Consider the following 11,735-nt stretch of genomic DNA (forward strand, 5'->3'; position numbering starts at 1 on the left):
TGAGGCCCTAAGCAACATAGCAAGACCCTGTCTCAAAATGAAAATTTAAAAAGGCTGGGGATGTAGCTCAGTGCTAGAGCATTTGCCTTGCGTATGTGAGGCCCCCAAGTGCAATCCTCAAACTGAGGGCGGGGTTGGGGGATAAGGCAAGTTGCAGTTTGATAGATAAAACATCCCAATTTAGTAGTAATGTTGTGTTTGTGTAGCTATAGATCTAAAAACTCCCCAGCCCTCGTTAGGAGAGGACCACCTCCCTCCCTCCTGGAGAGGTTGTGGGGTTGACATTTAGGCAGGTAGCCTTCCTTGTGAACACCCTCTCAGGTGCTGTGCTGCTGTCTCTCAGCCCTGCTTTTTGTTTTTGTTTTTTATGTTTACTATAATGCCCGTTAGATTGACAGTAAGAATTACTTCTGAGAAACATGATCGGGTAGATCCTGGGGCAAGAGACATATCTATGTTTGAATTTGTTTGTTTTCTCTTTTCCATAGCATATATTGCTTTGGTAATAAAAAAAAAATATTAGTATGAGAAATAAACGTGTGTGTGCATGTGGGTGTGTGTTTGCATGCACACGTACGCACGTGCTTGTGTGTGTGTGTATGTCTTAAACCTTCTTAAGTGAGAAACCAAGCCACCTCAGTACAGGAAATAAAAACCTTCAAGGTAAAACCACCTGGCAACCAACCATGTGAAGCCAAAGTTCCTCCCCCTGGTTTGCTCACGAGGCCAGCCTGCAATTCCTGGAAAAGCCTCAGTGAGGGAGAGGGACAAATGTTAGCCCAAGTCCTTCCACCTCCTTACTGAGGCAAAGAGGAGTCAGAGGACTGAGGGGCTGATCATCTGTCCGGCACATAGATGGGCTGGGACAACACACCACAACCCCTGGCCCTTCCCAGTGTGCCACAGGGAATACAGCCAGCCTGCCCCTGCCCCCATCCGATCCCCAAATTCCTTCCCCCCATCCTCACAGCAGGGTCAGCTGGATACTTGTTAGGTGCACAGGCTCCTGGGGCTTCTCCCACACAAGGGGCGTGTTCTCAAAAGGAAATCTCAGGGTGGATTCCAAGGCCCCCAACCCAAGGATTCCGACATGGTGGATCTTTTGTGGGGTCCTGGAATCTGCATTATCATACTCCCAGGGGAGTTATCTGCTGGTCCACCAAGAAACGCACATTTTGGCAAAGAATCTTTCCAGGGGTCCGTGGGGAGGCTTGTGTGTCCCCAGTGAAGCTGCAGAACATGGAGTGTGAACATGGGCATTCTCTAGGGGGAAGGCCAAGCTGTCAACAGCTCTGAAAGGCAAATGAGCCCACCTCCTCAAAGGAAGCTGGATCCTGAGGCAGCAGCCTGGCTCTCAGTCCTGCTCTCGGCCACCAGCTGAGTGGCACAAGGCCTTCTGGTCTGGGTGCCGCCACGTGCTTTTCGGCAGTTGAGGCGGAGAAGCTCTGTCACTTCTGCCTGCCATTCCTCAGCATCGGTTCCTGGTTGTCCTCTGTGCCTCCCCTTTCCCAGTGCTGGAGCAGCCACACATCCCCGACATACAGGTTCTTTCTCCTAACGATGCCAGTGGGCCCCCAAAATGGTCCTGACAAAACGGGTCCAAAAATCTGGGCATTGAGGCCTTTGTCCCTAAGCATGACTTTTGAGGTCCTTTTCTGTGACATGGCAAAAAGCTCTGCAAGATGAGCTGCTGAGAGATGGGGAGGTCTCTGAAAACAGTCTTGTTCCTTATGGTGTAGACTTTTTCCAGTGCTAAGAGGCCTTCCTCACGCTTTGCCTGTCCACAGTCACAAGCACAGCCAGCCCCGAGGAAAATGCCATCGGTGACCTTTATCCTTCCAGAGCTGCCCTTGACGTTCATCGCAACCCCGTTCCAGGTGGGCATGGGAGACTGGCCCAGCTGTGCCTGTGAGGGATGGCCCTCTTCCATGTCTACTCCATATGGACCATAGCCATGCTTGGCCATCGCATCTTTGGCCTGAATCTGGCGTGGCTCGGTTTGGCTGGGGGAAAGCCAGCACAGAAATGTGAAGAGACTCCCCCCAGGCTTCCCCAGCTCCATGCCAGGCCTGTGGCTCCTGGGCTGATATCTTTTCTGCTTTTGCATGACTTTCCTGCGAGGCATTTGGAGATGTTGCTCCTCCAGCCTGCTCCTGGTTCCTGAAGGGCACCTCGTGCCTCTAGAACAGGCCTCAGAGGGAGACTGTGTTTCTGCTTTGTTCTCTCTACTGAGGATGCAAACCCTCCACAGTGAAATGCAGAACACAGCTGGTAAGGTAGGAACTGAATGCACAGGGCCAGGGACATCTGTCCTTAAGTGAAGCCGTCAACCAGTGAGCGCGGTTATATGTATGGATGTGAATGTGTGTGTGCATATAATGAGGGACACGAGGAGACAGATGGGAGTCATAGGAATTCTTTAATAAACTGAGAAGCTGACACACCCAAGGCTCCTCCCCTCACAGCTAGTTCCAAGTGACTTTCTCTTGGGACAATGACAAGAATTTAAAGTATCATAAACAGGCCCAAAGGAAGAGGTTTTTTCAGATTCAGCTGGATTAAATCAGGGTTCTTTTGTGAAACTGGACTTGTAGATATGGAAGAAATGTGTTTTATTGAGAAAGCCTTTCAAAATGTCTGAGTTAGAGAAATATTTGTGTATAGATCAACAATGTGGTAAGATCTTGGGGCCATTGTCCATATCAACTCTGGCTAGGTGGTTCTGGAAAACTAGGTGCTTAAGAAAACTTCACACTCACATCAGAGAACTCTGGAGCTGAGCTGCCCCAGTATGGTAGCCACACGTAGCTATTTCACTTGAAACCAGTTAAATGAAATTTGAAATTCCATTTCTCAGAGGCACAGGCTACATTTGAAGTGTTCAATAGTCTTGTGTGATAATTGACTACTGCATCTAGTAGCACAGATATAGACTGTTTCTGTCAACATGGAAAGTTTTAGTAAGCACCAAGAGGAGGAAAAACTCACCCCCGTCTATGCACACATGTGTGTACTTATGTGTTTATTCCCAGCATGTAAGGACAATGCTCAGCTCATAGCAAACACTCAATAAATACATGTTAAAAAGAAGAAATCACTGCATTTTTATGTTAAATACTAATTCATAAATATTATTCTATATTGATAGTGTTTTCAAATAAAATATTCACATTAATGACCCTAGTAACATTTCTTTTTCACCTTTCTTTCTTTCTTTTGGCCTGGGATCAGATATAATTAACTTGAAAAGCAAGCTACGGACCTTTTTAATGCAAGCTGTTTTCTCAACAGTTAACAAGTTTTTGTATTATAGCCAATAGACCTGGGAACTGTTATGAGGACACAAGAGAAATGCAAGGTCTAACACTCTCTAACAAATTGCTGACCACACAGTGAGGAGGAGAAAATGAGCATATCATGATCCCTTATTCCCCTGATGTCACTTGAGAAGGCACTATTCTGGGGTCTAGTCTTTAAATTATCATAGGCTTTCCAAAATGTAACCCTTTCCAGCATCCTTCAGGTCTCTCTACTCAGGGACACACTCATGGGCATTCTAAGTGTACACCACTCTACGTACAAGATGAACATCCCTCATGCAAAATGCTTGGGACCAGAAGTGTTTCAGACGTTGGATTTCAGGATATTTGCACATGCAGAATGAGACATCTGGGGAATGGGATCCAATTTCTAACCAAGGAGTTCAATTATGTTGCATATGCACCTTATACATATTGCCTGAAGACAAATTTATACATTTTTGATAATTTGGTGCATGAACAAAGTTTCAAGGTGAGGAATTTTCTACTTGTGACAGCACGTCAACACTCAAACTGTTTCATATTTTGGAGGATTTTGGATTTCAGATTTTCAATCTGTGTTTCCTAAGGGTACAAAGATTTAGAGGACATTTTCCCCTTTCCCCAATGAACTTGGGTTGCTTTTGTTGATGCTATGGGCTGGGAAAGCAGATACTGTGGTTGTTATAGCCATGTGCACACTTAGAGTCAGTAAGCCAGGAGTGTGGGTGTAAGAGGTTTAGGAGAAAGGACACCAGTTTTTATCCAGGGTTTCTGGGACGTGGATTTGGGGCTCAGCTGCCTGGGCGGGGTGATGATGGTGGTGGAGGCCAGAGAACTCCTTAATCTCCTTTAGTGACCACCATCAGCACTTTTTGAGCATCTGTGGGTATAGAGCACTATGCCAAACACTGGCAATATTAATAAGAATAAAATATTTTCCTTGAGAGAAATGATAGCTTAAGAACATGGGTAAAAAAAAATTGTTTAGGGATAAACATTTCCCTTATAGAATTGAAATATATTTCTGCACATAAACCCATACAGCATCATTGTTCATGACAGCCAAAAAGTGGAAATGCCAATTAATTGATGGATAAAAATAAAATATGATAAATCCATTTTATGAAATATTATAAACCATGAAAAGGAATGAAACACTGATGCATTGCAATATGGATGAACCTCAAAAACATTGGGTTAAGAAGTCAGACATAAAAGGCCACATATCATTTGATCCTATTTATATTAAATATCTAGAATAGACAAGTCCCTAGAAGCAGAAAGTAGATGAGTGGTTGTCACGTATGAAGGGAGGAGAGAATGGGGAATGATGGTCGTTGGGTTTCTCTTTGGGGTGATGAAGATGTCCTGAAATCTTAAAATTAGCCCAACAACCAGGGTCCCAATTTGTATAAGGATATACAAATTGCCATGGTTTGGATATAAGGTATCCCCCACAAAAGCTCCTGTGTTAAAGAAGAAATGTTCGGGGGTGAGATGATTGGATTGGATTGTGAACTGTACCCTAATTGGTCTGTCCTAGTTTGAATGACTCTCTGGGTGGTAACTGTAGGCAGGTGCGGCAGGGCTGTAGGAGGCGGGTCACTGGGGGCATGCCCTGTGGCCCCTTCCAACCTCTCTCTCTCTCTCTCTCTCTCTGCTCCCTGGTCACCATGAGCAGGGAGTGTTGCTCTGCCCTGCCCTCTGCCATGATGTTCTGCCTCACTTCAGGCCCAGAGGAATGAAGTCAGCTGACCACGATGAACTGAGACCTCATTGTGAGCCAAAATAAACTTTTCCTTCCCTAAGTTGCTAAGTTGTCCTTGTCAGGTATTTTGGTCACACACGTGTCAACTCAGGCAAGAGGGCATGCAGTGGCTAGCAGGCAGGATTCACAGAGCTAAACCAGGATACCAATGAAGCACTCACGACAAACAACGCACCTCTCAACTTGTCAATAGCTAACTAGATGCTGGTGGCTCTCCTCTAAGGCCTTCTTCTAGGAACTCCTAAGCTACCATGATTGCCAGTTTTGCATATTCAGGACTGGTAGGGCTTTCCTCTACTCCAAGGAGAGCTAACTCCTTGATCGATTGTTTTTGTCTTATATGCTAATCCAACCTTGATTTCTCAGAGGCTATCTGGCAATCCCATTATCTTGTCATACAAAACTAAAAAGCCTAAACAATAACCAGATCATGAGGACCCCAGCTAGGAGACCAGATGCTCCAGCATGAGCTACATGGGGCAGGCAGAGGACTCCAGCTCAGAAAGAGGGAGACTTAGGAAGAAATTGGTCTTCATCATCACAGGCAAGCTGCCAAGAAGCTGCCAACTCAAATCAGGCTGGATGCTGTAATCCAGCTTTTCTTTAATTAATATCTCACACTTCCAAACAAAGTGTGTAAAACTGCAAGGGACTCTGCCAGAATTCCTCCTGGCTTACATAAGCCTAACTTGAGCTGGGCTGTGGATTTATTAGGCAATGCTGTGAACATTTTTAATGCAGTATCTATTTGCTGAGCTATATAAATAGACCTGATGCTAGTGTCACTGTCTGTTTAGGAAAGATGCTTCCCTTCCTATGGTCTTATGTGGGCTCTTGAGCATTTGCCTACTCGTTATGATCTTCAGAGCTTTCTCATACCCATGATTCCCCTCCCGCTATGATCTGTCTCTCCTAACTTGCTAGATTTGAGTATAAACCACTCAGACCATTAAAACCACATCAGAATGCCCTGGTTAACTCTCTATGATGTAGGAATGAAAAGAAACATAAAGGGAAAGTAAATGGCGGTGCTGTGGACACTTTTTAATAGAGTATGCATCTACTTGGCAAACAGTCAACCCAGGAGGTCCAGCTAAAATATCCCCTTTTTCTGTAGCTTTCTTCACTTCTCTTCCAGGCAGAATTGATGGCTCCATCTATGTTTCCATATCACTTTGTATCCATTTCCTCTGTAGCATGCAAATCTGCAAATGTTCTTTATAACTAGGCAGTCATCCCTCAGTATCCTGGTGACGGCAGGGGGGAAGTTGATTCCAGGATTCCCTGTGGACACCATCATCCCTTATATAAAATAGTGTAGTGTTTGTATATAAAATATGCACACCTCTCCCTCCATAGAGTTGAAATCTTCTTTAGATGTCTTATAATACCTGAGTCAATGTAAATGTTATGTAAATAGTGGTTATACAATATTGTTTAAGGAATAACAACAAGGGGAAAAATCCACCAAGGCACCATTTGTTTTCAAATATTTTCAATCTGCAGTTGGTTGAATAGACAGATGTGGAACAGGTGGATACAGAGGGCCAACTCTACCTGTTGTTCCTGCCCTGATTAACTCTGTGGATTCTTGATGCAAAAAAAAAAAACACATATTTTTGGTAATTTTTATATTTCATAGTTTTTAAGAGTGCTCAGAATGATAATAAATGCATGTCAAGTTAAATGAAAGAGGAAGTCATAATCTCACAATGCAAAGGCTTCCAACCAAGGCTCCTCTTGGTTTTGGTCACATAGATAGATGAGTTCTTAAAGCCACATGGGTCAGAGCCTCTAGAGAAAACAGAATTTCAACATCTATCACTAATAAAATGACACTTTGCTTTTTGGGCTTTCTTTTTCATACTAGGAATTGAACCCAGGGGTATCCTACCACTGAGTTACATTTCCCAGTTCCTTTTATTTTTAATTTTGAGACCAGGTCTCACTAAGTTGCCCAGGCTAACCCCAAATTTATGATCCTCCTCATTCAGGCCCCCACTTGGCTCTCCAGTCTGGAAACCAGGTATCTAAGCAGCACTGCTCAATAAAGGCTCACTTAGAAAATGTAGAAGACACCTTTTTATTCTTGAAGTTACAGAAAGGAACCTGCTCGGTAACACTGTGCACTGTATTAAGAGCTTTAAAACATTATTTCATTTAATCTCAACAATTCTTCAAGTTAAGTACTACCAGCCTCACTTTACAGGCAAGGAAAACAAAACTCAGAGAGGTTAATGAACTGTCTCAAGGTCACAGAATAAAACCTAGGTTGGCCTGCCTCCCAATCCCATTCACCACTATCAGGCACGGTCTTTAAGGTCCTACTGAACTGTCACCCAACTGCTGCTTGACCTTTGATCTGAAAAATTTGCAATTGGTTCTCAATTACTGCATCAGTAAAATGGGAATACTAACTACTTTTTGATAAGTGATAATGTAATCTTTTAAGGATTAAAAGATTACATTATCACTTGTAACCTTAAGCCCTATCATTCTAAACCCATTCAGGAAGATACCTTTAATTATCAAGAAAAAAGTATTGTGTGACATAAGAAAGAGTGTATTCAAGTGCCCAGACCCACCATGTAAACCATTAGTGACACAGCAATTCAGAGGAAGAATTTTGCCTAGGAGCTAATGGGCGCACAACAGATGGGGCTTAAACTGGGACAAAAAGAATGAATGACAATGTGAATGAATGGAAAGACGAGGGAGGCAGCAGATTGGCCATGGAGGGTGGGGGGAATGAGTTTCCATGAGCACAATAGGGAAGAGAGCACTGAAGTCATGAGAACAAAATGACCAAATGACCCCTCATTGCAGGTTCGCAGCAGGAGCACACCAGGCACCTCTTAAGGGTGGTTTCATTTAAGCCTCCCAGCAATTTTTATAATGTTAAGTGTTAGATTATCTCCCTTTTAAAAAAATATTTATTTTTTAGTTTTGGGCGGACACAATACCTTTATTTTATTTTTATGTGGTGCTGAGGACCGAACCCAGTGCCTCACACATGCGAGGTGAGCACTCTACCTCTGAGCCCCAGCCCCAGCCCTAGCCCTCGATTATCTTCCTTTTACTGAGGAGGAAACTAAGGTTCAAAAAGTAAAATTATTTCCCTGGGTCACACAGTTAGTAAGTTGTAGAACTGAGGTCTGACTCCATGCGCTGGACTGGCTAGGCTTATGGAGAGGGACATGCAAAGCCAGGAGGCCTCTGTAATCACCGGGAGCATCCGTGTAGATAGCCAAATCTTCCTTATAAAATGTCAAGTGGGGGTCTATCTTAAACATCCCCCCCCCAGATTCCCAAACCTTGCCCTACTCTGGTGGAACAAGTCTGACATGTTTGATTTGATCTCTTCTGGATATTCAACTCATCATTGTATTTTGGCCAGAGTTGACAGATTTCCTGTTTAGTTTGTTATTTCTTGACATCAGCAAAAAATCAAGGTGGTTTCCTATACTTATTTTTCTTCCCTTTTGAAAATTTTCCTTTCTTCCCCTTTTAAAGTTAATATCTAATGACTTTTTAGAGCAATGATTTGTCTATTATTCCATGTGAAAAGATCAACAAGAGGCTGGCTGATCAATGAATAAGAAATTAATTTCCTTAATTCCATCTGATAGACGACAGCCGTGTGAATACTTTCAAGAGACACATTTCCCAAGGATTCTTTAGAGGAAGATGGTTTGAGGTCTTTGTTCTTTTTTTTTTTTTTTTTCCATTTCATTTTGTCATACTTAACAAAGAGTTCCAACTTCGTTATTGTTATTATTTTTGGTGGATATTCTCATGTGTTCCTTGATATTTTCCTCTCTTTCTTACTCCTGTTTTTTTAATCCTTTGCACATTTCTTTGAGCCCTTCAGCAAACACAGCTCATTCTGTATATTACTGTATTGGAGAGTGTCTAGGCTACAGGCTTTGGTTCTCTCATATGGTCAGCTATGCCACCAGCAATTCAAGAATTTAAAGCAAGAATTCTAATATAGAAATAATGTGATCTTAAGAAGTCATTGCCCTCCAGAAAATAAAACAATCAATGTTCTGTGACTCCAGGGGTCTGGAAGTGATCTCGTTTCAACTTAAGCCAACTTTGGTCATTGACTTTTTTACGTGCAGAGAGAACTCCTCTTTAGAGGGCCACCACTTCTTGAAGGGTCCACACTGGCTTTTGTTCATCTGTACAGTCAGTGTGTCACCCAACTGCACTACATGAAGGTAGCTTCAAGGTTGGGGCCCCCAGCATCCAGGAGGGAATCAGAGAAAGACTCAGGGACTATCGGGTGAAGCTGCAGTAGCCATACACTGTGTTGACTTTCTTGGAATGCCAAGTGATTAAAGACCAAAATGAATACAGCAAAAACACAAGTGTTTTCAGATGAAGAAGTTCTGGATCCCGTGACCCTGCACCTGAGGATTCCATTTGGAAAGGCAGTAAAGAGCATTGCAAGTCAGCATTCAGTACTAATCACTTCAGTACTAATTCAGTACTAATGCATTCACTCTGAAGAACACGTGCCCACAGAGGAAGGTGTGCGAGGAGGTATTCAGCACACCCACTGCCCCTGCTCCCTGAGTGCCCAATCCCACCTGGTGAAAATTCATCCTGTAGTCTCCCCAGCTGTGCAACCTGAGTCCTGCTTAGGCAGTAACAGCATAGAGCAAGCTTAAGCTAGTAGCCATCAATCCACATGGCCCTTGGAGTGCCTTTGTATTGAATGCTTAGTAACCAACGTATCTTCATGCAATGCAAATCCAGGGTAAAACCACCCGGGGAAAGTGTGCAGATACAGTTTTCTCTGAAATGACCAGCAGATGGAGAAAAACTGTCAGCATTTTCCATATGCTAACTGCTTTTCATCTGGGGTCTGAAAATAAAACCAAACTTATTAACAATACCTCTGATGTTGATTCTTGCCCAGGTTGACAGTTGCCAAGAAAAATGGAAAGCTATACTTACAGCTTAAGTCACTCAGTACAATGCAACTCTATTAATAACTGTATTGAATGTCCACCCTGTGACAGACACCTTGAGGACATAAACGTTAAATAGAACCTTCTATCTTGTCATCTCTGGCAATTCAAGCTATCAGTGTGAGCAAGTGGCTGCAAATACATGGACGGAAGATTTGGAAAACACAGATCAATGTCAAAGTCAAAATTTCTTCCCGACTTCCAAATGGATGACCAGCCTCTGACTGAGAGAGAGATTAAGATCCAAGAAGTAAAAGCTTTTTTATGAATCCTCCAAAATTTAAGTCTCAATTACTTACTACCAATGAAGAGTTGTTCATTCAACACATATTTTTAGCACCTGATACCTTCCAGGTACTATTCAAAGCACCAGAGCCATTAGCAACGAACAAAAGAAGCAAAAATTGCTACTCTCATGAAGCTTACATTTTGGTAAAATCATCAACTCCAGCATAGAAATTATAATAATAGATCTGTTCTCCATATAAAGTTGTTAGAGATTATATATTTTCTGCCAACTTGTAGAAATTTTTTATTGACTGATGTTTGAATTGAAAATAAATTCTTCTTAATAATATGCGAACTGGTTACCATTCAAGTTAATTATAGACTTATTTTTAAAGTTAATAGCATACTAACACTAAAATTAAGTCTAACCATGCTATGGATTAAATACCTGATTTTAAGTTAATCTCTAAAATTTTTAAATATACTTCACATGCTGACAACATCAAAACACTTTTGTAAATTTGCTGTTATTCCTAAAATCTTTGAGTCTTGCCAGATTGTCGTTCCTGCCTGCCAGAATAATCTTGGCTTTCTTTTTCCAACAATGTCATCTCTTGAATTCTTGTTTTGTCCTGAGAAATAGCAATCCCACATGTGTGTACTCTTATAAAGGCCCCAAATATTTTTCACTTCATAATTTTGTTGCATTCCTGCAAGGTAACTGGAATGGATCAGACGTTTCCTAACAACATCTTTTGGATATCTGGAGTTCTGGAATTTTCTTGCCTGTTTGGGAAAGGCAAGAAAATGATAAAACAAACAAAAAACAAAACAAAAAAACCTAAACAACAACAACAAAATCCAAAATTGAGAAGTTTTCATTTATCAAAAGAACTAAAAATAAGGCAATGTCACCAAGGAATTCAACTATGGGGTTCCCAAGGCAGTGACTAGTAACCAAAAAATACGTTTGAAATTAGTCTGACCTTCATTACTGACTCCCTGTATAGCCTTAAATATCGACAAGGTCCCTATCCCCTTTCCATTTTAAACCTAAGGTGTCTTTCCTCCCAAACAATATGGTGGTGTTTGAATTCAGCAGACAGTACCTCTGTGAGTAATCCTATTTACTTTTAGATAGAACCAGCCACAGCAATTCATTTTAGTGATAACGTTTTGGTTGATATTGACACTAATCTCAGGAATATAGAACTGACTGTTTACTGCTCAGTATTAAGGGACACTAAGTTGATTTCCTTCCATGTACAAAATATTTTTAAACGAAAGCTTTAAATCACCTTGTCATCCCTAAATCTGTTCCGAATGATCGGAACTGGAATCTTGGCTGAGTCGAAAATTATAATGTTGGGAAACTCACAGAACAATAATTTCATCTTCTAGATAAAATAAGGGTTGTTTTCATATTATTTCAAGATCGTATCTCCTTAGTTTTGTAAC

Source organism: Spermophilus citellus (assembly GCF_964194105.1).
Source record: "Spermophilus citellus genome assembly, chromosome: 15".
Lineage (NCBI taxonomy): Eukaryota > Metazoa > Chordata > Mammalia > Rodentia > Sciuridae > Spermophilus > Spermophilus citellus.